This window comes from Cyprinus carpio, chromosome A23 (genome assembly GCF_018340385.1).
Source record: "Cyprinus carpio isolate SPL01 chromosome A23, ASM1834038v1, whole genome shotgun sequence".
Classification (NCBI taxonomy): domain Eukaryota; kingdom Metazoa; phylum Chordata; class Actinopteri; order Cypriniformes; family Cyprinidae; genus Cyprinus; species Cyprinus carpio.
The window spans coordinates 20,224,888-20,250,666 of record NC_056594.1 but is presented as its reverse complement, the minus strand read 5'-3'; the positions used below and the strand labels follow the sequence as shown (position 1 = coordinate 20,250,666).

Sequence of the window (25,779 nt, the reverse complement as noted above, 5' to 3'; positions counted from 1 at the left end):
TCCAGCCACTGGATTTATGGCCAATTAAAATTTTTCACGAGTCCATGATTAGTTCCTTGTACAGCTTCAGTTTCATCACTTTGTAAACTCAACACTCCAGTCTGACGCAGAAAACTCATTCATCATCAAGTCAACATAAGACACATAGTATGACGTAAATAATAGTGATAATAATAATAACAACATGAACAATCCAATTTATAAAATACATATAAATAATAGAAATATTATTGTAATATATTTTTTATTTGGTTTAACTGATTGAGGGCAGGTGTGTTTCTGATAATGAGATCATAGGAACTGAAAATTAGGCGAAAAACAGTTTTGCTTCAAATAATCAGAGCATTTGTTTTTATTAAACATTGCTATGCCAAAACAAATTACAAAAGTATTTCATATCAACAAAATATGTGACCCTGGACAACACAAAACCAGTCATAATTTTTCAAAAATTAGATTTATGCATCATCTGAAAGCTGAATAAATAATCTCTCCATTGATGTGTGGTTTGTTAGGAGGACAATATTTGTCTGAGATACAACTATTTAAAAATCTGGAATAAATCTAAATATTGAGAAAATCAACTTTAAAGCTGTTCAAATGAAGTTCTTAGCAATGCATATTACTAATCAAAAATGAAGTTTTAATATATTTACAGTAGGAAATTTACTAAATATCTTCATGGAACATGATCTTTACTTAATATCCTAATGATTTTTGGCATAAAAGAAAAATCAATAATTGTGATGCATACAATGTATTGTTGGCTATTGCTACAAATATACCCCAGAGACTCAACACTGCTTTTGTGCTCCAGGGTCACATATATAAATGAAACTTGCAAAAAACATGTACAGCAACAAACCAAACTAAAAGGTGTCAAACTGGAGTAACTCCACATTGCCATATTTATTTACTGTACTATTACTGAATATTCTGAACATAATAAAAAACTAGATTTCTGATACAAATCATTAGTGTGAAAAGTTGAGACCAATAAACCTGAGCAGATTTGTGTCTGCAGCATGACTGGATGTGTGTGTGATTTCCTTCAGCATACGACAGTGTGTGTAATATCTGTGGGTTTGGTGTGTGAGGAAGACCACGAGCGTGTGTTTAGGTGGATTTCTTGATGAAGCGCAGCTTGAGGTAAGCGATGATGAGGAAGATGAGGGTCATGATTCCCAGAGCCAAATGATTGTGCCACAAACCCCAGGTTGAGTAATCGATGCCCTGCTCGATCAGAAAGTCCTCGCCTGTTGAACAGCTGCAATGAGAAACATCAGAAGTACTTCAGCATCATTGCATGTTGGTTTTCTACACTAGCTACGTTCAAGTGAGTGATGCATGAAAATGCAATGGAGCAGCTGTAGCTTAAATTGATGGAAGGATCCTATTGATAGATTTCACATGACATCACGCTCTTACAGGAACACCCACAAGGCTTTCCTCCAATGAATGCCAGTTATTTTGATAAAGTTTGCATTAAGTCATAATGTAGTAAGACAGTGATGTTTAAAGCCCAAATTCAGTACAAACCTTACTGATGATGCAGACTTTGTACAGGCAAGCAGATGAACCCAGAATATTAACACGAAGCGCAAAGCTTAATATTAAATATTTTCCCATAGAAAATCATTATAAAGAAAGCGCTTAATCATATTCCGAGCTCATTTGCTTGCCTGCATAAAGCATGCATCATCAATAAAATGTGTACTGAATTTGATCTTTTAATATCGCTGTTTTAAAGACACTTTAAGTGTTTCGCATTAAACGTTTTAGAATGTCCCGCTGTTTTTAGTGATTGAAATATTGCGGCGGGTGCTTTATATGGATTGCTAATGGCCAAAACCTGCATTTTGTTCACATATGTGACCCTGGACCACATGCTGATATTACCATTAACTAAGAATAATAAATGCTTCGGAAGTCTTTTTCATTGTTATTTTAACTAATGTTGACAAATGGAATCTTATTGTAAAGTGTAACATTTCACGTAACGTGTTTTTGATGATTTCACTTTCAGTTGATTGTTAATTAGTCGCATGCAGATAGATACTCACACTTGTGTTTCTACACCGCTCGTGTTCCTCGTGTCACAGAAGGTGAGACCCGTGAACTCATTGATTTCCAAAGCTTCAAGAACATTCATCATCATCATCATCATCATCATCATCAGCCACAAATAAACATTGTTTTCTGTTCTGCATTTAACAACACAGACAGTATGTCTCATTTTAAGTCATCTCACTTCAGGAGAAGAACATGCAGCAGAAGAAATTAAAAGACTCACAGCGAGACCATAACGAGGAATACTGAGATACTTCAACCAGTTTAACCAGTCGACAACACTGGGGAGATTCACCAGCAGCCCTGAGAAGATCTGAACGCATGGAGAATTAGGAATAAATATTACAGAAAACACTAGACAGCAATGTTTTTATGTCACCGTGACATGCATTTTACAAACTGGATCAGCTCAAACCTTTAATCAGATACGGTACATGATAGCAACTATCCTTTACTGTTATACTTAATAATTTACATGCATTTCTATACAAGTACACATATACAGAAATTTACATATATAAAATGCATGCAGCAATTAAGGGGCAAAGCACAACAGAGGCAGGAGCAAGCATGGCAGGGTGGATCAGACCAAACACAAAGACATTTTAAGATGATTTTACTCAAACTGGCTGAAAAATCACAAATTCAGTCATTAGTAATATGATTTAATGATTTCTCACTTTTCAGCAACAGGTTGCACTGTTTATAAAACGGAGAGTTATAGTCCTTGATTCTGATTGGCTGAGCCACGTTTGAAGCTGTTGTAAATTACTCTACAAACATACACCTTTTGTTTGTTTACGTTTGCGTGTTGCTTGGCAACCACTTTGTAGCAAACACAACTGATTCTGAGGAACTACTTTGTTTGGTGGAAGAATACTGTTTTTATTAATATCATTACACTTTATTTGCTCTGTTTTATTTTGTGAAACCTTACTACGTATATGGAATAACCGTTTTATAAAAGCAATAAGCCCCGTGAAGCCGTGGGTTACAGTGAATTTATAACAGCTAAGAGGGTTCCGCTTCACGTCGTACCGAATAACGCCCCTCAGCTGTTATAAATTCACTGTAAACCACAGCTTCTTGGGGCTTATTGCTTTATACTACGTTGATGTGTTGTGGTCAGTGTGATGTGACTATGACACACATTAAAGTTTGGAGTCAGTAGGTCAAAGCTTTGCAGAGATACAGCCTCGGATGCAGTTTGGCATCATGACATAAAATTTTTTGATGCGGTAAATGAAAACCTTTTCATCTATCAAATTGAACTTATGTTTTTTATTTATTTCAGTATAATTTCTGCCCACAAGTTGGCCCTGCCACAAAACTTTTTGAGTGCCTTCAGGGCATGGTGCTGGAGACACATACCAAGTTTCGAAACGATACACCAATGCATTCATAAAATATAGCAAATTTTGTCAAATTTTAAAAAGGCCAACACAGAAAATTGGTACCATTTGACTCTATATGCAGTAAAGACACCAGTCTTGTGAGGTTTGGCCAAATAGTTCAGAAGTTATGAGCAAAAATAATATTTTTTCATGTCTCCTGACCACTAGGTGGTGCTGTGCCGAAACTGTGTCACGGTTAATATAACACTCACCAAGTTTGGATTGAATACACTAATGTACACGATGCGGAGATAGCCTCACCTCCACTTTGGCAAACTCTTCAACAAATTTGTTCGTGCATTATTTGGAAATGGTTTGACTGATCAACTTGAGTCCATGTTTTTTACTTGACATGATCTGAAGATGATATGGTAACATTTTTGGTCTTGGACACTTGGTTCTCAAGTTCAGAGGCCAAGGGGGCCACATTTAAACCACATAAAATGATAAGAGGCAACAAATTACAAATCGCATCATAAGACTTTATTTAAGACAATATCTGAGTTAGGGTTATTTTTATATTGAATTTAATATATTTTTATTATATAAATTATATATTATAAATTACATAATTATTATAATAATATTCTATATATTTTATAAATTATATATATAATTTTTAGAACTTTCAAATGATTAATCACGATTAATCGCATCTAAAAAAAAACATTTTTTTAAAATAATATATAATTTAAATTAAAATAAAAATTAAATATATAAAAAAAAAAAAACAAACAAAAATAAATTTTAAAAATACTTGTGTGTATATATATATATATATATATATATACATATATATATATAGATATATTAGGGGGGTATATACACACAGTACAGGTCAAAAGTTTTGGAAACATTACTATTTTTAATGTTTTTGAAAAAGAAGTCTCTTCTGCTCATCAAGCCTGCATTTATTTGATCAAAAATACAGAAAAAACAGTAATATTGTGAAATATTATTACAACTTAAAATAATAGTTTTCTATTTGAATATACTTTAAAAAAATAATTTATTCCTGTGATGCAAAGCTGAATTTTCAGCATCATTACTCCAGCCTTCAGTGTCACATGTAACATCCAGTCTATCACATGATCATTTAGAAATCATTCTAATATTCTGATATTTAGTGTTGGAAACAGTTCTGCTGTCTAATATATTTGATGAATAAAAAGGTTAAAAAGAACTGCATTTATTCAAAATAAAACAATTTTTCTAATAATATATATTCTAATAATATATTTTCTTTACTATCACTGTTTATCAATTAAACACATCCTTGCTGAATAAAAAGTATTGATTTTATTTAAAAAAAGAAAGAAAAAAAAATACTGACCCCAAATTACTGACCAGTAGTGTATATTGTTATTACAAAAATATTTATATTTTAAAAAACATAGCTTTTCATTTTTTCATTTTCTTCAAAGTATCCTAAAAAAGTATCACATGTTCTGAAAAAAAATATTAAGCAGCAGAACTGTTTCCAACTTTGATAATGAATCGTCATATTAGAATGATTTTCTAAAGGATCATGTGATAATGATCCTAAAAATTCAGCTTTGCATCACAGAAATAAATGATCATTTAAAGTATAGTAAATTTAAAAACAATTATCTTAAATTGTAATAATATTTCACAATATTACTGTTTTTTTTTGGTTCTTATTTTTGATCAAATAAATGCAGGCTTGATGAGCAGAAGAAACTTCTTTCAAAAACATTAAAAATAGTAATGTTTCCAAACTTTTGACCTGTACTATACAAACACAAAAAATAAAATTTCTAAAATATATAAAAATAATAATTTTACATCAAAAATAATTTTTACATGTATGTTTGTGTATTTATATATACATAATAAATATACACAGTATACATATACTATGTACTTTTGTTTTAGATGCGATTAATCGCGATTAATCATTTGACAGCACTATTAATTTTAGATTATTTACATATATAATTTATGAAAAACTAGAATATAAAAATATATTTTCTTCATTTATAGAGTCATTATTCAGTATTACGTTTTTTTAAAATATTATCATGTTTTTTTGTTATTATTTTCTTGTTTTAATAATTACATATAACTTTAAATTAACTCACTAATATCCTTTCCACACTTTCCATTCCCTCACCCTTCGGTTTTCTCTATTCTACACTAGTGAGGTGAGGGAGAGATTAAATCTAAATAAATAATAAATAAATAATGATGGTCTTTGCAATTATTGCAAATACTTATAAATGTGTGTGTGTTTGTGTGTGTGTGAGAGAGAGAGTGTGTTTGTGTGAGTGTTTTGGTGTGTGTGTGTGTGTGTGTGTGTGTGTGTGTGTGTGTGTGTGTGTGTGTGTGTGTGTGTGTGTGTGTGTGTGTGTGTGTGTGTGTGTGTGTGTTTGTGTGTGTGTGAGAGAGAGAGTCTCTGTGTGTGTGAGAGAGTCTGTGTGTGTGTGTTAGAGAGAGAGAGAGAGAGAGAGTGTGTGTGTGTGTGTGTGTGTGTGTCGTGTGTCTGTGTGTCTGTGTGTGTGTGTGTGTGTGTGTGTCTGTGGCTGTGTGTGTGTGTGTGATGTGTTTGTGTGTGTGTGTGTCTTTGTGTCTGTGTGTGTGTGTGTGTGTGTGTGTGTGTGTGTGTGTGTGTGGTGTGTCAGTGTCTGTGTCTGTGTGTGTGTGTGTGTGTGGGTGTGTGTGGTGTGTTGTTTGTGTGTGTGTGTGTGTGAGAGAGAGTGTTTGTGTGTGTGTGTGTGTGTGTTTGTGTGTGTGTGTGTGTGTGTGTGTGTGTGTGTATGTGACATAGTGTTTGTGTGTGTGTGTGTGTGTGTGTGGTTGAGAGAGAGTGTTTGTGCGTGTGTGTGTGTGTGCGAGTGTGTGTCTGGTCTGTGTGTGTGTGTGTGTGTGCGAGTGTGTCTGTGTGTGTGTGTCTGTGTCTGTGTGTGTGTGTTGTGTGTGTGTGTGTGTGTATGTGTGTGTGTGTGTGTGTGTGTGTGTGTGTGAGAGAGAGTGTTTTAGTGTGTGTGTGTGTGTGTGTGTGTATGTGTGTGTGTGTGTGTATGTGTGTGGGTGTGTGTGTGTGGGTGTGTGTGTGTATGTGTGTGTGTGTGTGTCTGTGTGTGTGTGTGTGTGTGTGTGTCTGTTGTGTCTGTGTCTGTGTGTGTGTCTGTGTGTGTGTGTCAGTGTGTGTGTGTGTCTGTGTGTCTGTGTCTGTGTGTGTGTGTGTGTGTGTGTGTGTGTGAGTGTGTGATTACCATCATAAAGACAAAGCTGATTGTCATGAAGATGTTATGTGTGTGTGTGTGTGTGTATATCTTTACCATCATAAAGACAAAGCTGATGGTCATGAAGATGTTAGCGATGGCCACCACCGTCTGATCAGCAGAGATGGCCAGAGTCATGGAGGTGGCTGTGTACGACACCAGAATGATGGAGAACAGGAAGATGAAGAACGCCTCGGCAGACGCCTTCAGTCCTGCACAGCAAACACAAACACATCAAAGCACACGTCTGACATCAGAGGGACATGAATGATGCGATGACGGCGTGAGGCTCACCGATCATCCAGTACGCCACGCAGCTGAAGATGATGGCCGGGATGGTGCGCAGAGTCAGGATGTCAGACAGGATCTTAGACAGGAAGTACACTGATACTCTGTAGTATCCACTGATGTACTCGTGCCTGAGGACACGCCCACCACCACGACATCATCAATCAATCAATCAAATATTCAAATTACAATCAATCACCAAGAATGGCACAAAAATGATAAGGCTTACTGCTTTTATAAAACGGTTATTCCATATACATAGTACGGTTTCACAAAATAAAACAGAGCAAATAAAATGTAATGATAATAAAAACAGTATTCTTCCGCCAAACAATGTAGTTCCTTAGAATCAGTTGTGGTTGCTACAAAGTGGTTGCCGAGCAACACTCAGACATAAACAAAGGTGTATGTTTGTAGAGCAATTTACAACAGCTTCGAACGCGACTCAACCAATCAGAATCAAGGACCATAGCTATTAGTTTTATAAACTTTATTTTAAACTCAAGCTAATGCATAAGCATATTGTTTAACACGGCTCATCCTGTCAGGCCTTTTGACAGATGCATGTGCCGTTTAACGAGTGAGATATGTGTCCTCAGTGCATAATCTGTATTTTACGGTATTATCCTTTTCTGTAAATGTTACATATTCATTCATGTTTCTATTTTGCATGAAGGCTCGTCCTGAATTAAACTGTCCTTTGTCCATTTGTCTGTTTAAACTGTGCTTTATAACTCTTTTACACATAATGTATAGCATAGAGATATATTCAGTATGTTTTCCTAGCATTCAGTTGGCACGTTTGTTTGAAGGACAGCATTGGACAGGATGTGGAATAGTGCTTTGTCAACAAAACAAAGAGGCCTTTTATCCGATTAATTGAAAGAAAAAAAATAATCTGCTGCTTAAAAATCATCACAAATGACTCTAGTGATCTTTAGCCATTTTTGACTTCCTTTGAATGGTACAAAAGGTTTTGGCAATTGCTATGTGGAAAAAAAAAATCCAAAACAAATTCAGGATTCGAAAAGGTTAAATGGACTTGAAAATAATAGTCACACTTGTACAGTTCACAGTCAAAAATTACCACATTACAGGGGACGAATGGGAAGTGAATTCCATCTAGTGGAAACGTTCGGTACTGCGCCCAAACAAATTTTAATACTGTATATACTTTTATAACAACAACACATACATATGCATCAATTACTACTACTATCATTCATATATATAAAAAAACTTTAAAAAAAAAAAACATATAAAAAAAATGTTTTTTTGTTTTACTGTACTTTTAAAACAATACACAAAATCCTATAAAAAATTTTTTAAACAAAACAACACAAAACAAAAAACTTTAAATAATAAGATTAAATTGATTAAATTATAAAATTAATTTAATTACATACCATCACCATATCAATTAAACACCAGACCAAAAAATATATACAAACAAAGTATTTGACAAATGTTATTTTAAATAAATAATAATAATAATAGATGAAATAAATAAACGTATTAAAACTAGAAATACTCCCAATATCAACAAAATACTCTACATTTATTTACTTGCATAAGTTATTTCACCTCCTACTGAATGTTTGGATAAACTAATTTTTCATTTTCATTTTTTTTTTTTTTTTTTTTTTTTTTTTTTGTTGTCTTGTCTAAGGAAGAACTGGTTCTTCATTTTGCCAACTCTAGTGTTGTGTGTTTTACTCACACAAGATCTGCGATGAAGAGTTCAGCTGAAAGAAACCAACCTAAAAAACTGATCTAAAGCACTGATTGACGGTGATGAAGAAGAGCACGCCTATCCTGAAACACACACACTACTGTTAGAGGACAACTAAAGGGAGTGATAAAAGATCGCTTTTGATCATCAGATCTGAACACTGAATCACTTCTAATTCAAGAAGATATGATTCATCTCACAGAAATACTGAAATACTTACAGAACTGGATAAATGCATTTTCATACCTGTTTTGAATGCCGCTTGAATTATCCTTCACTCCAAAAAATATGACTCCAACAATCAGAGCCAGGAAAATCATCACCCCGATCTGGAGAAACAATCTCAGATTAATATAGAAATACTAACATCAACCCAAATCAAATCAAATCTTTATTTTCTTTTAACAGTTATTTAGATATAAATCTATATTTTCTTTACAAATATATTTTGTTTAATGACAAAAAAAAAATATACCTGAAATATTTTCAGTGTTGCTTAAGTTTATATCAACAGCATATTAATTTCAAATATATTGTGAATATTCATTTAATCAAACTGAATTCATATAAATCTATGAGCATAGTTGACGAAAATCAAATAATTAATAAAATCAGACAAAAATCATTTTGAACTGAAAATAATCAAAATAAAGCATCTATTAAAAAAGATGAAATATTTTATGTTTTCCTGCATGAGTTATTATGTTTCATTAAAACAATAAAAAAAAAAAAAAAAAAAAAAAAAAAAAATAACTGTTACTTAAGATGAAATACATAAAATATAAAATTACTTTACTTAAAATAAAATAAAAGCCAAGGAAACATCTAATTCATTTAGTTTAACTTGATGTATAAAAACAAATATAAACTAACTAAAAAAAAAAAAAAAAACAAAAAAACTAAATAAATATAAAAAACAAAACAAAAAAAATAGACATTTAAATAACAAAACAAAAATAAAATACATGACCAAAACAACAAAATTACTGAACCTTTAACTCCAATTAATATAAAGACAGAAAGCAAAAATCTAAATAAATCATTTTGAAATTAAAACAATAAAAATAAAACAATAAACACTAAAAAAGATTCAATTATTTGTTTACCTGCAAGTCATGATAGCATTAACCACATTTATATTTCACTTAATTACATGAATTATATTTCACTAAAACCAAATAAAAATATAAAAGAAAAAAAAAAACACCAAAAACAAAAAATAAAATTTAAAAATTAAAAAATTATACTTATTTTATTTCAGCTTCCAAGTTTTAATTTACTAAACTAAAAATAAAAATAGAAATTAATAAAAATATATATAGACATCTAAAATTACAAAAAATATAAAACTAATTTAAAATAATAATAAAACTATACTATTATTTTAAATATACTAAAATAACATTATGTGTTGTTAAATTACTGAAATATTGTCTTAAAATCTCAGAGGGACAGTTAAATATCTCAGCTCAAAGGCACTGACCTGAGCGAATGAGGTCTGTGGGTTCAGCATGAGGTTCCTGAAGGTTCTCTTGAGAACCCAGTTGAACTGATGGAAGAAGGACGTGCTGTAGGAGGTGCAGCTCCTTCTTTTGGGTCGAGTGCTGTAGTCCTGTCCCTGAACGATTCTCTCCATCTCTCTTTAGCTCTATCTGTACCTGTAGCATTCCTCGCACCAAACCACCAAATGGTCCTCGATGCCCTTCAAAGATGAACTCAGCTCCTTCTGGTCCGGGTCTGACACACAAACACATTTATTTAAACAAAAAACGTCTCGGGTTACATCCAAAACCCTTGTTTCCTGAATAGGGAATGAGATGCTGCATAGTGATGGTGCATTGGGAATGCCCCTTGGGCTGCCAAAATCAAAAACTATAAAAAAACACCAAAATATATTCCCATATCACAGGTGCTACACCACACTCACCGAATAATAGTGAGCGTGCCATCAACTCCTCAGATTCTCTACCGAAGAAGCCTCTTCGGCAACACAAGGAGCTTGGTAGCAAACACAGCGTCTCGTTCCTTATTCAGGGAACATGGGTTATGCGTGTAACCAGAGACGTTTCCTTTCATAGGTCACTCAATGCTGCGCAGCAGTGATGCAATGGCAACGATATACCACACACACCAAGCTAAGCGCTGCTGTGTCTGGCCCGAAGAGTGGGAACCAGACTAAACTCAGTCGGTTGGTTCATGCACAAAGGAATGTGCAACCAGGAGCCGTGTCCAAATCCAAATGCCACCCTGCCACAACACAAATATCCTCTAAAGGGACCTCTTTAAAAAGAGCCTGGGAGGACGTGACACTCCTATTAGAGTGAGCTCTAAGGACTAGAGGTGAAGGGAGTCTATGCACCTCATAAGCTAGCATCTTTCACCCAATGAGAAATCCTGTGCTTGGAGGCGGCAAGCCCTCTGCGGCCGGCACCAAAGCACACTAGCATTGGGATGACTTGATCCAGGGCTATAAAGATGCCGCACAACTCTAGGCAGTGTATGTGCCATGAGAGAAACTCGCCTGTTCAGGTGCCATGAGCAGGTCTGCCCTCGAAGGCCACTCCCCAACTGGTCAGGGAGGTGTCTGTCATGATAATTGGACAATGGGAGACAGCGCCTATCCTGACACCTTGCAACAGAAAACGGAGGATCTCTCCACTTCCCGAGAGCATGGAAGCAACTGTGCAAAATTCTCAGCAAGCAGAGAGCCGGACAGGACCAGCAAATTCCTCTGAGGTTCATCCACCACAGAAAGGTCTCATCCACCAAAGAGAGGCTGCCACCATGAGACCCAGATATCTGCGACAAATGCCCACCGTGACATGATGGCCACGCTTTGGAAACCCAAGCAGGTGCCAAACAGGCCTGCATCGAGGGTGAATCGAATTTGGTTCTCTGAGAAGGATTTAAAATGCTCTTTTACTGAGCGTTCAGCTTGAGGCCAAGAGACTGGAGGTGGTGGAGAAGAACTTCCCTGTCACGACACACCAGCTCCCTTGTTTGAGACAATCGTCCAGGTGATTAAGCACACGGATGCCCTGGAGCCTCAAAGGGGCCAGAACCGCATCCATACACTTGGTGAACATCCTCGGAGCCAGAGCCAGACAGAATGGCAGAACCCTATACTGGTACGCCTTTCCCCCAAAGGCAAAAATCTGTACACAAAAAAAATCAAATGGCGACAAAAAACCTTGAGACAAACTTTAAATCACACAACAAAGATCATTGAAAAAAAATATCTCCAAACATCTTTAAATCTCTTTAAAAAATATCATTCAAAAAACGTTACCTCAAAACAAGAAAATAATTAACAAAGCACAAAATTCTTAACAAAACAAAAAAATACAACAACACAAAACAAAAATCAAAATTAAAAATAAAAATATAAAAATTAAAATAAAAATTTTAATATAATTCAAATAAATAAATCCGATAAAAGTATATAAAAAATCAAATAACTGCACTGTAAAAATGTCCATGATTTTCTGAATTTACATGAGTTTTCAAGTTTTAAAATGTCATGTTTATGAATGATATTTATTCCGATCATCATAACTGTGGGAACACTGTAGTTATGCCCATGATATAATTGATCACTATTTAAAATGTACGGATATAAAGCCACCAATATCATAAAAATAATTATAGTTTAGTAAAACTTTTTAGATCTGATTAGAGTGAACAGGATTTAATTATGTTGTGTGGAAAGCTTTTTAGTCAACGCCAGTTGTTTTAAATATGCTATAGAAATAAATCTTTACTTATGGTATTTATCTTATATGTATAATAAAAATCAAATACGTTTTAAAATAAACCTTACACGTCATTCAGACAGTCTCTTCTTGTCTAAATGGCATTTCCTGAGTAAAATAAGCTGCAAAGTGGCTTTTATACTGCGAGAAAACAATCATACAGAAGGGAAGCTGTGGTACCCTCATCGTCGTTTAACTTGTTGAGAGCGACGGCGGTGGAGTCTCCATTGATGACATCCAGAAAGAAATCAGCAGGGTTGTTATGAGGCTCACAGGTGTATCCTGACACACACACACACACACACACACACATGCATCAGTATCAGGATGTGAGGGTCTGTTCTTGTGTGTGTGTGTATGTGTGTGTTTTCATACCGATCTGCATGAAGTAGTTCAGGGCATCTTGAGCCGGGCCGTGATACACCAGTCTTCCTCCCACCAGCAGCGTGAGGCTGTCGAACAGCCGGTAGATGGAGTACCGCGGCTGATGGATGGACAGGATGATGGTGCGACCGCTGCTCGCCATTCTGAACAAACCACAGGTTAAACACACTGGACAGTCCAAACACAGAACGCCACGGTGCTGTAGGTAAATCTCACAACAATGTCAGTCATATTTCATTCCACAAGAGCAAAATAATTTTTAAATGTAAATTAATTTAATTTTAAAATGAAATTAATTTAATTTTAAAATCAAATTATTAATTTAGAAATAAAAAATTATATGGAGATATTAGTTAATTATTAAATATATATATAAAAAATAAATAAAACATTGTGATATCTTCATTATTTAAAAAAAATATTCTACAAACACACACACATTACATATGAATTATAAGCTATTATTAAATGTATAAATAAAATGCATAGGAAATGTAAATAAAAATAATAAAAAAATTTAGGATTTGCCCCCGTACTTCATTATTTAACAAAATAATATATTATTATATATTATGAAATATACTTTAATATTATTAATAACACATATTCTGACTTATATTATATAATACTGTATAATTAAATGTTACTGAAAAATTATAATTTAGAATACAATATAACTTAAGGCTGTGCATATTTGTATAATGTACCGTATATTTAACGGTTTTTAAATGATCGTAAGTTTACAATAAGACAGAATTTTCTTCATTGTGATATTTTCATTAAATCATTTAACTTTAAATCATTAACGTTAACATGCATCATTTAACGACTGAGATTGTAAAACAACCAAAACTATCATGTGTGTATAAATTATTTTACATAATATTAATTAAAAAAATAACATACTCCTAAATATTCACATTTAACAACTCACACGTTATTTAGGGTTTTTATTTAATTCTTATTTATTCTGAGTAATATTTATTACTATACAATATTAATTTTGCTAAATTGGAGTGCGTACAATCTGCCCATGTGAAATATCAAACTGTTCTTATTGGGTCTTAATGAAGATATTAGTACAGTAATAAGTATATGCAATAACCTAGTGCTTTCTAACATTATGGACTGAACTATTTTAAAACTATTACACACCTTTAAGTAGGACTGGACGATAAAATTTTAATTATCATGATCTAATTTTCCTCGATAAAATGGTAATGTTCAATAAATATTCAATATTATATTTATGCACCAAGAGCAGAAAGAAACACTTTAAATCTACAAATCACCATCTTGTGGCAGAAATGTGGGATATTCATATAAAATGTTCCTATATTATTAAGACATGTATTAAATGTATTAAAGGAGTAATATAATCACAGTATTTTTGTGGTTAAGCTATAGCGTTTGTCCATTTATGCTAAATAGACTATTGTTTTTCACACAATATAGTTAGATTTTTACCGAGGTGCTTTATGTGTGGTTTTAAGTGTATTTATTATGATCTAAATGTATGCTACTATGGAAGAACAATGGTTAATGTTCATAAAACTTAAACAGTCAAACTAATAACATTTCAACATGTAAAACGAGGTTGTTTCAATTTTTACAGATGTTACTGTTTTTGATAATGAACATAAATGTACATCTGAATCCATGTGGCTCAGACTGGTTTCGTGGGGCGTCCTGTGTACAAACGCACCTCTTGAGCAGCATGAGGACAGAGTTAGCCGTACTGGCGTCCAGGCCGGTGGTGGGTTCGTCCAGGAAAAGCACCGGCGGATCAATGATCAGCTCCATGCCGATGTTCGTCCTCTTCCTCTCTCCGCCAGAAATGCCACGAATCAGCTGCGTGCCCACCTGTAAAACCAGCCAATCAGAGCAGCCCTGAATTCAAGCCCCGCCCTCTGAACCCAATAATAAATCAAAATTCTGACTTTGTCAAATTCACCATGATTCCCATCAGCAGATCACACAGATTTTTGTGTTGATTAGTCATTGTTTTCTGAATATACAGTATACACAAACACACAAAACATTATTAATAAACAGCACATTTATACACAAATATTATTCTTTTAATATCATTAATATACTGTTATAGTTTTGTTGGTATTTTTGTTAATGTTTTCAATCATTTTAATTTTCTATTTTGTTTTCATTTTAATTTTATTTAAAGTTTTTGTAATCTTGCGCTTTTGTGATATGCTTTTTATGTCTATTTACTTTTTATTAATTTTAATTTATTACTTTTAGTTTTCATTTATTACTTTTAATTTTAGTTATTTTATTACTTAAAGTTAAACTAAACAAAAATGTGAAATGTTATGTGTGTGTGTGTGTGTGTGTGTGTGTGTGCGCAGAGTGTGTGTGGAAGTGGTGTGGTGTGTGTGTGTGTGTGTGTTCACTGTGATTTTATTTGTGTTATCATTAATATAATATTATAGTTTATGTGTTAATATTTGAATTTAGTTTTAGGTGTAACTTTTTATATTTTTATTTATATGTCCAGAATTTATTGTTGCTTTTTGAAAATATGCTTTTTTTGTCATTTTTATTTATTCGTTTTAGTTTTTTAGTTATTTTAGTACTTCAAGATAAACTTTTAATCAAATATTAATTATACTACTTTCAATATATTAACCAAATTTAAATTAGTACTACAAAACAAACCTTGGCAACTAGTTAACATAAAATAAGTTTACGTTTATTTTTATTTAATTTAATCGTGTCATTTAAAAAGTGATTATGTAAAGATTTTTATTTATTAATTGTAATCGAACATTTCATTTATTTAACCTTGAATTTTTACTAGACAGTAATTTTTATTTAAGATGCATTTTTAAAAAAACAATTAAAAAAAAAAAAAAAAAAAAAACTTTTTTTTTTCCTAACTGTACTTTTGGCGAGAAAACACTTAAAGTGGAAGTGAAATCAGTCAAGTTTACATTAATTAGGAAAATGATTTAAACTTTAATTTAAAAATATATAAAAAAACACAATTAATGTAACCATTTTAAAGAAAAAGAATGTTTTGCTGCCAGTTTGCAATCATGTTTGTTTTATATATATATATATATATATATTAAAAAGGAAATCAGTTTACTAAATATGTAAACTTGACTAAATGCTTCACTTCCAATTTAAAAAGTAAAAGAGACTACAGTTTATTGATTCATAAGAATGCTAAGTTATATTTGTTTTATGGTATTATAATTATTGATGGTGTAATTATGCATCAACAGAAGTCTGTGCACATGTAGTCAGTCAGATGAAGGTGTGTTTGTTTCGTTACCCGTGAATCGGCCACTTTGCTCAACCCCAGCTCCTGAATAAGCTTCTCAACCTTCTCATCTTTTTCTCGCTGACGGATCGACGTCGGGAGCCTTAGAGCCGCTGAGAAACGCAGATTCTCGCGAACGGTCAGCGTCCCCATGACCACGTCATCCTGCAAAAAACACACAGCCTGATTTCTAGCATGTTTCATGTGTTTAAAACATAACGGAGCACTTTCTAAACAAACACGTTTAGTAAACGTCCTCTAGGAAGGAAGCAGAGCGTCTTGCCACATTCTGGTGTGATTTGAGAACAATCGCTGGAGGAATTCAGACTCCTGAAGAAAACACAAGTGATTCCTCGCATCATGTGTCGTTAAGGAGAATGTGTGCTACTGCACTACGTAAACAGAAGAAAGGAAATGTAGTAAATGAGTGTTTGTGTGGTTTATACCTGCACTACGTATCCAGACAGACATTTGAAGTTTGGAGGTTGTGGAGCTCCGTCGATAAGAACCTCTCCAGAGAGACCAGCAGGATCCTTACGAGCGGCCAGAACATCCAGAAACCTTCAGTCAAACACAAACATCATTATACAAAACATATTAACTAAAATAACATTTTAAATAGATTTAATTATATTTAGTATTGTTTAAAAAATGTACATTATTTTAATATAATTTAAATGTAATTGTATTGTATAAATGTATAATTTTATATTTAAAATGTATAAAAAAAATTATTAAAATAATATGTTTTTATATTTTTCACTTAATTTTACTTTATTATGTTATATTCTAAATATATTAAATAATATATAAATAAATACTTAAAATGAATTCAAATAGCCTCATTATGTATATTTCTGAAAGTAAAATCAATAAAGTACAATTAGAAAAGTACATGATTATTGTATTAACTGTACAGAATTTACAAATAAAAATTACAAAAATTGCAAAAAAAATATTTTCTCTAAGCAACATAATTTCTTAGTATTTTGATCTTGGAGCAAAATACAACTCAGAATGACGTCATGTCATTTGTAATTTTATTATTTTCATTTTATCTTTTATTTTATATATTTTTATTTTAACATATTAAGTAAATCTCTATCTGTATAGGTTTTGTCACCTTAACTGTTACTTGTTGAAAAAAATAGCTTGTTGCTGGAAAATCTGCTCTGTTTTTTAAAACAGCTGAACTACTTTTAGTTACTCCTTAAAGGTGCAGTGTGTAGATTTTTAGCGGCATCTAGCGGTCATGTTGCGATTTGCAATAAACGGATTAGCCCCTCCTCTTGAGAAGCTACGGTTGCCAGCCGCTCTCTCGTCATGCCAACACTGAAGTGACTTAAACTGTAATTCATCAACTGGCCGCTAGAGGCTAGCTGCAAAAGGAAGTCAATCCCATAGACTCCCCATGTTAAAATGCCCAACTTTACAGCACAAAAAAAAACATGTTTACAGCCTGGTTCTAAAAATTATTTTGGTCTATATAGTTAATTTTGCCCTTCATGACAACTGTGAGGGGGATTCTGTGGGAATTTTTTTATGTCCTAACTCACCTGTTTAAAAATTATATTAAGTCTCGAAATTCTGCATAATTAAGGGCGCGGCCATTTGAGTGACAGGTGGATTGCCGCTGCTGACACTGCTGTCAAGCTAGATGGGCATGGCTTTAGCAACCAGCTCATGTATCTTTGCCCATTTTCGTTTATCCAGGAGTGATGCGTGGTGACACGATACCAAAACGGCCGGCTCACCGGCTGCCTCCCTGCCATCCTTAAAAAACAAACTTTGGAAACCTACAGGGGACGTCACAGACACTACGTCCATGTTTTTATACTGTCTATGTTGCCAACAACACAACTAAAGATATAACATTTCTTTAGAAAGATAAATTAAGAAAATACACTTAATCAATTATATTTTTCTAAACAAATATATAAATTAAGAAAATATAAACGATAATTAATCATCTCCTAAACTAAAAAAAACGATAGACACTGTCGCAATATTATGGGTGGTTATCTTGTGAAAATACTTGTATTTGACAGCAGTCAGCTCTTGTGGGCTAAATAATACGATTAGGTCCTTAATTTGTGTTTCAAGTTCATTATTTCTGTAACTCTTCTTAACTTCTAAACGAATGACCTCTGCTTTAAAGCAGACAGATGGGGACGGGACAGGACAGATGAACAGAAAAGAGATGGATGTGACACAAGAGGTGAGACAAGACAGAAAAACAGACAGAGAGAGAGAGACAGAGACAGACAGATGGACAGACAGAGGACAGACAGAGATAGATAGACAGCCAGAGACAGACGACAGACAGACAGAGATAAACATACAGACACAGAAAGACAGCCAGACAGAGACAGATGGATGGACAGAAACAGACAGAGGACAGACAGAGATAGACACAGACAGATGGACAGACAGTGAAAGACATACAGACAGAGACAGACAGACCGACAGAAACAAACAGAGGACAGACAGAGATAGACATACAGACAGACAGACAGATGACAGACAGAGATGAAAACACAGAGAATGAACATCCAGACAGACAGAGACAGGCTGTAGATGGACAAAATAAAAGAAAAAAACACATACAGAAAAGAGAAAAAACAGAGATAGACATACAGACAGAGACAGACGATAGAGAGACAGAAATAAACATACAGACAGACAGAGACGGATGGACAGACAGACAGAAAGACAGACAGACACACATATACAGACAGACAGACAGACAGACAGAGAAAGACATACAGACAGAGATAAACATACAGACAGACAGAGACGGACGGACGGACAGACAGACAGAAAGACAGACAGACATACAGACAGGGATAGACATACAGACAGAGACAGACAGACAGACAGACAGACAGACAGACAGACAGACAGAGACAGACGGACAGAAAGACAGATAAACATAGACAGACAGACAAAGAGTCAGACATATGGATGGACGGACGGTTGGACAGAGACAGACAAAGAGTCAGACATATGGATGGACGGATGGATGGACGGACGGACGGACAGACAGACGGACAGATAGACAGACAGAGACATACAGACAGAGATGGACGGATGGACTGAGACTAAAAGAGAGACAGACAGATGGATGGACATACAGACAGAGACATATGGGTGGACAGAGAAAGACAGAGAGAGACAGACGGACAGAGATAGAAAGAGAGACAGACAGAGATACACATACAGACAGACAGACGGACAGAAAGACACACAAAGACAGACAGACAGAGACAGACATACAGACAGAGATAGACAGACAGACAGACAGAGACAAACAGACAGATGGACGGACGGTTGGACAGAGACAGACAAAGAGTCAGACAGACGGATGGACAGACAGACGGACAGACGGACCGACAGACAGCTGGACAGATAGACAGACAGACATACAGACAGAGATGGACGGATGGACTGAGACAAAAAGAGAGACAGACAGACGGATGGACATACAGACAGAGACATATGGGTGGACAGAGAAAGACAGAGAAACAGACGGACGGACAGAGATAGACATACAGACAGATGGATGGACAGAGACAGAAAGAGAGACAGACAGAGATAGACATACAGACAGATGGACAGATGGACAGAAAGAGAGACAGACAGAGATAGACATACAGACAGATGGACGGATGGACAGAAAGAGAGACGGACAGAGATAGACATACAGACAGATGGATGGACAGAGACAGAAAGAGAGACAGACAGAGATAGACATACAGACAGACAGACAGAGAAAGAAAAATAAAAAAAGACACAAAAAAAAAAAAAAAAAAAAAAAAAAAAGACAGAAAGAAAAAAGAAAAAGAGACAGACAGACATATGGACAGAAACATACAAAAAATAAAACACAAAGAATCAAACAAAACAGAACGGACAAAACAGACGGACAGACGGACCGACAGACAGCTGGACAGATAGACAGACAGAGAAAAAAAAACAGAGATGGACGGATGGACTGAGACAAAAAGAGAGACAGACAGACGGATGGACATACAGACAGAGACATATGGGTGGACAGAGAAAGACAGAGAAAGACGGACGGACAGAGATAGACATACAGACAGATGGATAGAAAAAAGAAACAGAAACAGAGAAAAAAAAAACATACAGAAAGAGACAGACGAATGGACAGAGACAGACAGAGACAGACGGACGGACAGACAAACAGACAGAGACAGATGGACAGACACAGACAGACAGACAGACAGAGAACGATAGATAGACAGACAGACAGAGACAGACGGACGGACAGACAGAGATAGACATACAGAGACAGACAGACAGACAGACAGAGAACGATAGATAGACATACAGAGACAGACAGACAGACAGACGGACAAACAGACAGACAGACAGAGACAGATGGACAGACACAGACAGACAGACAGAGAACGATAGATAGACAGACAGACAGAGACAGATGGACAAACAGATAGCTCTTACGATGATTTCCCGCTCCCGGTGGCTCCTAAACACCACTCTTTCATCATAATAATCAAAACAAATACAACAACATAAAACAAAAAAATAAAGACAGAATTACTTCATAATTATTATCACCACTTTTTCTTCATCATCATATAATCACATAAAGCAAGATAAAACCAAACACACATGGGATGTTGATTGGATGAGCCTCATTTGAAGGAGTAGTGAAATGCAGTTTCTCTTTGGAAGATAATTATATTAAAAGACTGTTGTTTGCTCAACTACAGTGAAAAATAACAACTACAACAAATGCCATCTGACCATATCAAGTGCTCAGGTCACATTTACCTACTAGACTAATGTAAGGTGACATAATTTTCATGAGTTGCTGCTGATTTTTCGGGTGAGGAATCCCCTGATGCGGCCGATCACCGGAGCTCATGTGTCTGATTGACAGATAAAATCATTTAATGAGTTCAGATCAGGAAATAAACATCCGCAGTTACGCACACTTACACAAGCAGCTGAGCACACATGGACACACACGGGTTAATGATCAAATCTACATAACAACTAACTGACTCGCTAACTATGTCTCTAACACTGTGTAAGGGTCACATACTATGCTTTATCTAAAATTATTTTAAACAGCATTTAAAAAATATATAACATTTTGTTTATTATATGATGTAACTGCATATTACATTTAAATATGTATTTTATTGATAAAGATTTAATAAATATTAAGTATTTATTAATAAATATGTATTACTATTTAAATATTATGGTATTTAATAATGATCACAGTAATGGCCTTACAAAATACAAAATATTTAAATAATATGTACTTTTTAATAAGAATATTTGCAAAATAATGCAAAAAAGGTAATTCTCATTAGGGTTATTATAGTTAACAAAAAATAAACCCATCAAAAAAACTTTAAATAATAGTAACTAATAAACTAAAATAAAAAACTATAATAAATATAAAAATAAAACCTATTTTATTTCAGCTAGATGCCAAGGCAAAATTTCTAATTTTCATTTACTGTTTAACTTAATGCACTAAATAACTCAAACTGAATAAATAAATAAATAAATAAATAAAGTACACAGACATTAAAAAACAAAAATGAATAAAAATGCCAAAAACTCAACAAAAGCACTAAAACTTTAACTAAAATTAAAATGAAAACAGAATGAACAGAAAACATTAAAAAAAAACTAATTCAAAATATTAATAAAAACTATATTAACATTAGCAGGGAAAATATTAATTTATTTTAAATAACTCAAATTAATTTGAATGATTTCATTAAGTACATTTCTAAAAGTACAATTAATAAAGTACCATTATAAAAGTATCTGATTATATTATTTACTGTAAAAAAAATTAAAATAAAGATATTAAAAAGTAGATTTTTTTTTTTTTAAAACTCCATAAATAATTTAAATAAAATATTAATATTTACATTTTTATGAATACAAATAAATGTATTGCATTCTGACAGGATACTGTATAAATATGGATCATTTTCATGACTGTATTATGGTAATGAGAACAGGGTTATTTATTTATTATTATTTTTTTTTATTTTTTTTGAATTACGGTAATGAGAATTTGAGGGATAAAAGCGTTTAATCAAGAAAATAAAAAATGCAAAAAATAAATTAATTAATTAATCTTTATGCAACATACCATTTCTTAATATTTTGATCTTGGAGTCAAATACGACTCGAGTGAAAACCTGTGATTTTGGAAAGGAAATCTGTAATTCTAAATTCTGTAATTGGGTCTGTTAAAGACGGACAGCAAAACGAGACTCTTATCTGACTGCAGGGCAAAAGTCATGGTTCGATGGCACTCATCCGTACACAACCATTAAATCAAACACTAAAATAAAGTCACTGCACTCTCACCCTGTTTACACCCTCAAAAGTCTCATTTATGGATGTGTTTTCCATCTCACACCATGTGAAACTATTGTTCAGCAGCGACTTTCATGTCGGACAATGACCTGAACGCAGCGGGTGTGAATACATAACAAAATCAGGTTATGAAAGCGTACACATGCACATGTGTTTGTGTGCTCATCACACTGTGTGTGTGTGCTTGTATAACAATGCATTAGCTTGCATGTGTTGCCAAGTCTACTGAAGCACGTACAAACGTATGTTTTTTCAGTGCATGTTTAGTTTCTTTCGAGGCAGGGCACAGGAGTTTGTTGAAACATCTCCGTACTTACTTCCTTCAATTGACCCTCTCTGGTGGTTTCTACAATCACACAACGCCTTTGAACACACATTACCCCGCATCACGTCCACACTTATGTTCCCAGACCTACAACCTCACAATTATCTTCTCTATTTCTTTCTTTACAGCAAATAATAGCCATGACTAGACACAAATTAGACACAGTTCCTCTACGTTTTCAGCAGATACAGAAGACGAAAGCAGAGGCAGAAAACAAGTCTGAACATGAGATCTGATGCAGTCCTGCTGGTCACCGGACGATCACAAAAATAAACCACATTTTTTAAAGGAACGTGTGAAATCAAACTCATGATAAACCAGATTCTGTGACAACTACGTTAATAATTATAGTCAAAAAGCCAAGCACAGGAAACATCTGTCAGACAAACCTGCAAAAGTCCTTTACTGAAAAAAAAACAAAACAAACAAACAAAACAAAACAAAAAAACATTTGTATTACTATAAAACCTTAAAACAAATACTTTAAAAAATACACAAAAACAATATATTTTAGTGTTATAAAGATACTAAAGATATTAGAATTTAAATTAATATTTATAATGTTTTATAAGTAATAATATATAATATTTATTTTTTATGTTTTCTGTATTTTCTGTTCATTTCAATTTTAGTTCAAGTTTTAGGACTCTTTATGTGTGTTTTTGTAATTTGATTAGTCAGATTTTTTTTTAAATATGTCTATATAGTTTTTATTAATAATTATAATATTTAATATAAAAATAAATCATTTTCACTAATACTTAATTTTATTAATATTTTAAATTATTTTTATATTTTCAGGTTTTGTTGGTGTTGTTGTTGGTCATTTTAATTTTCGTTAGTTTTAGTCACTTTGTTGTTGTTGTTTTTTATTTTATTTTGATTCTTTTTTAATATGTCTATATAGTTTTTATTACTTTTTATTTCAGTTTTAGTGTTCGGTATTTTATCAAGTTAACACACACACCCACATTTATATATATATATGTGTGTGTGTGTGTGTGTGTGTGTGTGTGTGTGTGTGTGTGTGTGTGTGTGTGTGTGTGTGTGTGTGTGTGTGTATGTATATATTAACTTTTCAGTTAAAGTTTATTTTATTATGCAAAGAGTTTTATATGGTTTAAGGTTTTGTTTTCTTTAACTATAATAACCCAGAAAAGGACATAAAAACATACATACCAAAAACTCCACAAAAAAACAAAAACATACTAAACTCCACAGTACTTTTATATACCATGTTGGATTTTCCCTACAAAAAATAACATTTTCCTTAAGGTATTTTAATGTCACTGTAAGATATAAAAAAAAAAAAAAAAATCAAAACAGATATTGCCATAATATTGTATCATATGGTAATGCATTGCTACTTTAATATATATCAGAGTTCTGAAATTGCATGGTATTTATGTGCTCCTCCAAGGTGCTTACCGTGGTATTTTTAATGCCCTACCATTTAAAAACCAACAGATTTGACACAACACCAAAAGAGTGAAAGACTCACTTGAGCTGGATGAGGATGCTCTTCTGCGTGAGCTTCCTCCTGCACAGAAAGCCGCTCTTCATCTTCACGCTGTAGCTGATGCTGTGGAAGCTCACGGTCGCTCCTCGTCTGGACGATGAGGAGGACATGCTGGTGGACACCGGTGTCCTGGACACATTGTTGTCCAGATGTCCGACTCTGTTCATCTGAACGGCCGTGTGTGCCATCACACCTGAGGAACGCTGAGGAACAGAAACCATCAGCTGAGTAAATCATTACAGGACACACATCTGCCTCTAAAATCAGGGAGTTCTGAGTTACAAAAAAAAAACAAGTTTCAGTCTGTTTCCAGAATCACAATGATCCTTAACTATCCGCTTACATCATTTTTAAACAAGTAATTAGTAAAACTGTGTGGACATAGATACAGTATCACTCCAAATACCCCCACAGCCTTCAATATCTCGGAATAAATAAATAAATAAAATGGAACAAGCGTCAGATTTATTTGTTTAGAAGGCGTGTAAATATCGATTAATCGGCGATTATCGCGCGCGTGATTCGGAGCCGTATTTACACTCACCTGAAGCAGAGCCGATCCGCCGCGCGCGTGCCCGTGGCTATTATGTGAGGAGCGAGTGTGCGCGCGCACGTGTGTTCAGGGAGGAGAGAGAGAGATAAAAGAGAAAAAAAAAAAATATATAAGAGAAAGAGATTACATAAAAAAAAAACAAGTCTCATAAAAAACACAGGGCGCGTTACACGTGTTACGAATATCGGACACTTTATGTGTTTAGACATAAAATCAAATTGGTACCACCAGCTTTTAGGAGCTTATATGACTTTGTTTTATTAATGTCTCTTCGTGATAAATATATATACATAGGCCTACATGCGTTTTACCTTAAACAGATACATTGGTTTTAAACTGAAGTCTTGATGTTGAGAAAAAGATCTCATTCTTCAGTTCTAGTATACCTTTGCTTTTATATAACCTGCGCATGCACATCTATATTAACTAAACATCAGCATTTATATAGTCTACATAAGCACATCTGCTGGGTCAGAACTTCATGGGAAAATAAAACATTTATTACTCTGTTACATCTTTGGAGTTATTAATATTGATCCTAAAACATTAAAATAATTCCAATGATGTTGATCAGAGAAATGACATGAACTAAACAATAAACCATGCCATTTCTATGAAATAAAATTAAAAAACAAAAAGCATACAATTATGAAACGGCCTGTATTATGGCTCTTCCTACTGTTTTATTGTCCCTCAACAAGTTACACAAGTTTCTGTATGACAAATGCACGGCCCCTGAACTCTGTCCACGTATATAAACCTTATCTAACACTCACTCACTAGAATACTGAGGACATAAATAAAAACACTTTAAAACCGATGAAAAACAGCAGTT

General features: G+C 33.9%; 1 pseudogene; it reads right to left on the bottom strand.

Annotated features, from left to right (window-relative positions):
- Positions 1-713: 713 nt before the first annotated feature.
- LOC109068608 lies at positions 714-25,024 on the bottom strand (annotated as a pseudogene).
- Between the last annotated feature and the right edge of the window lie 755 nt (positions 25,025-25,779).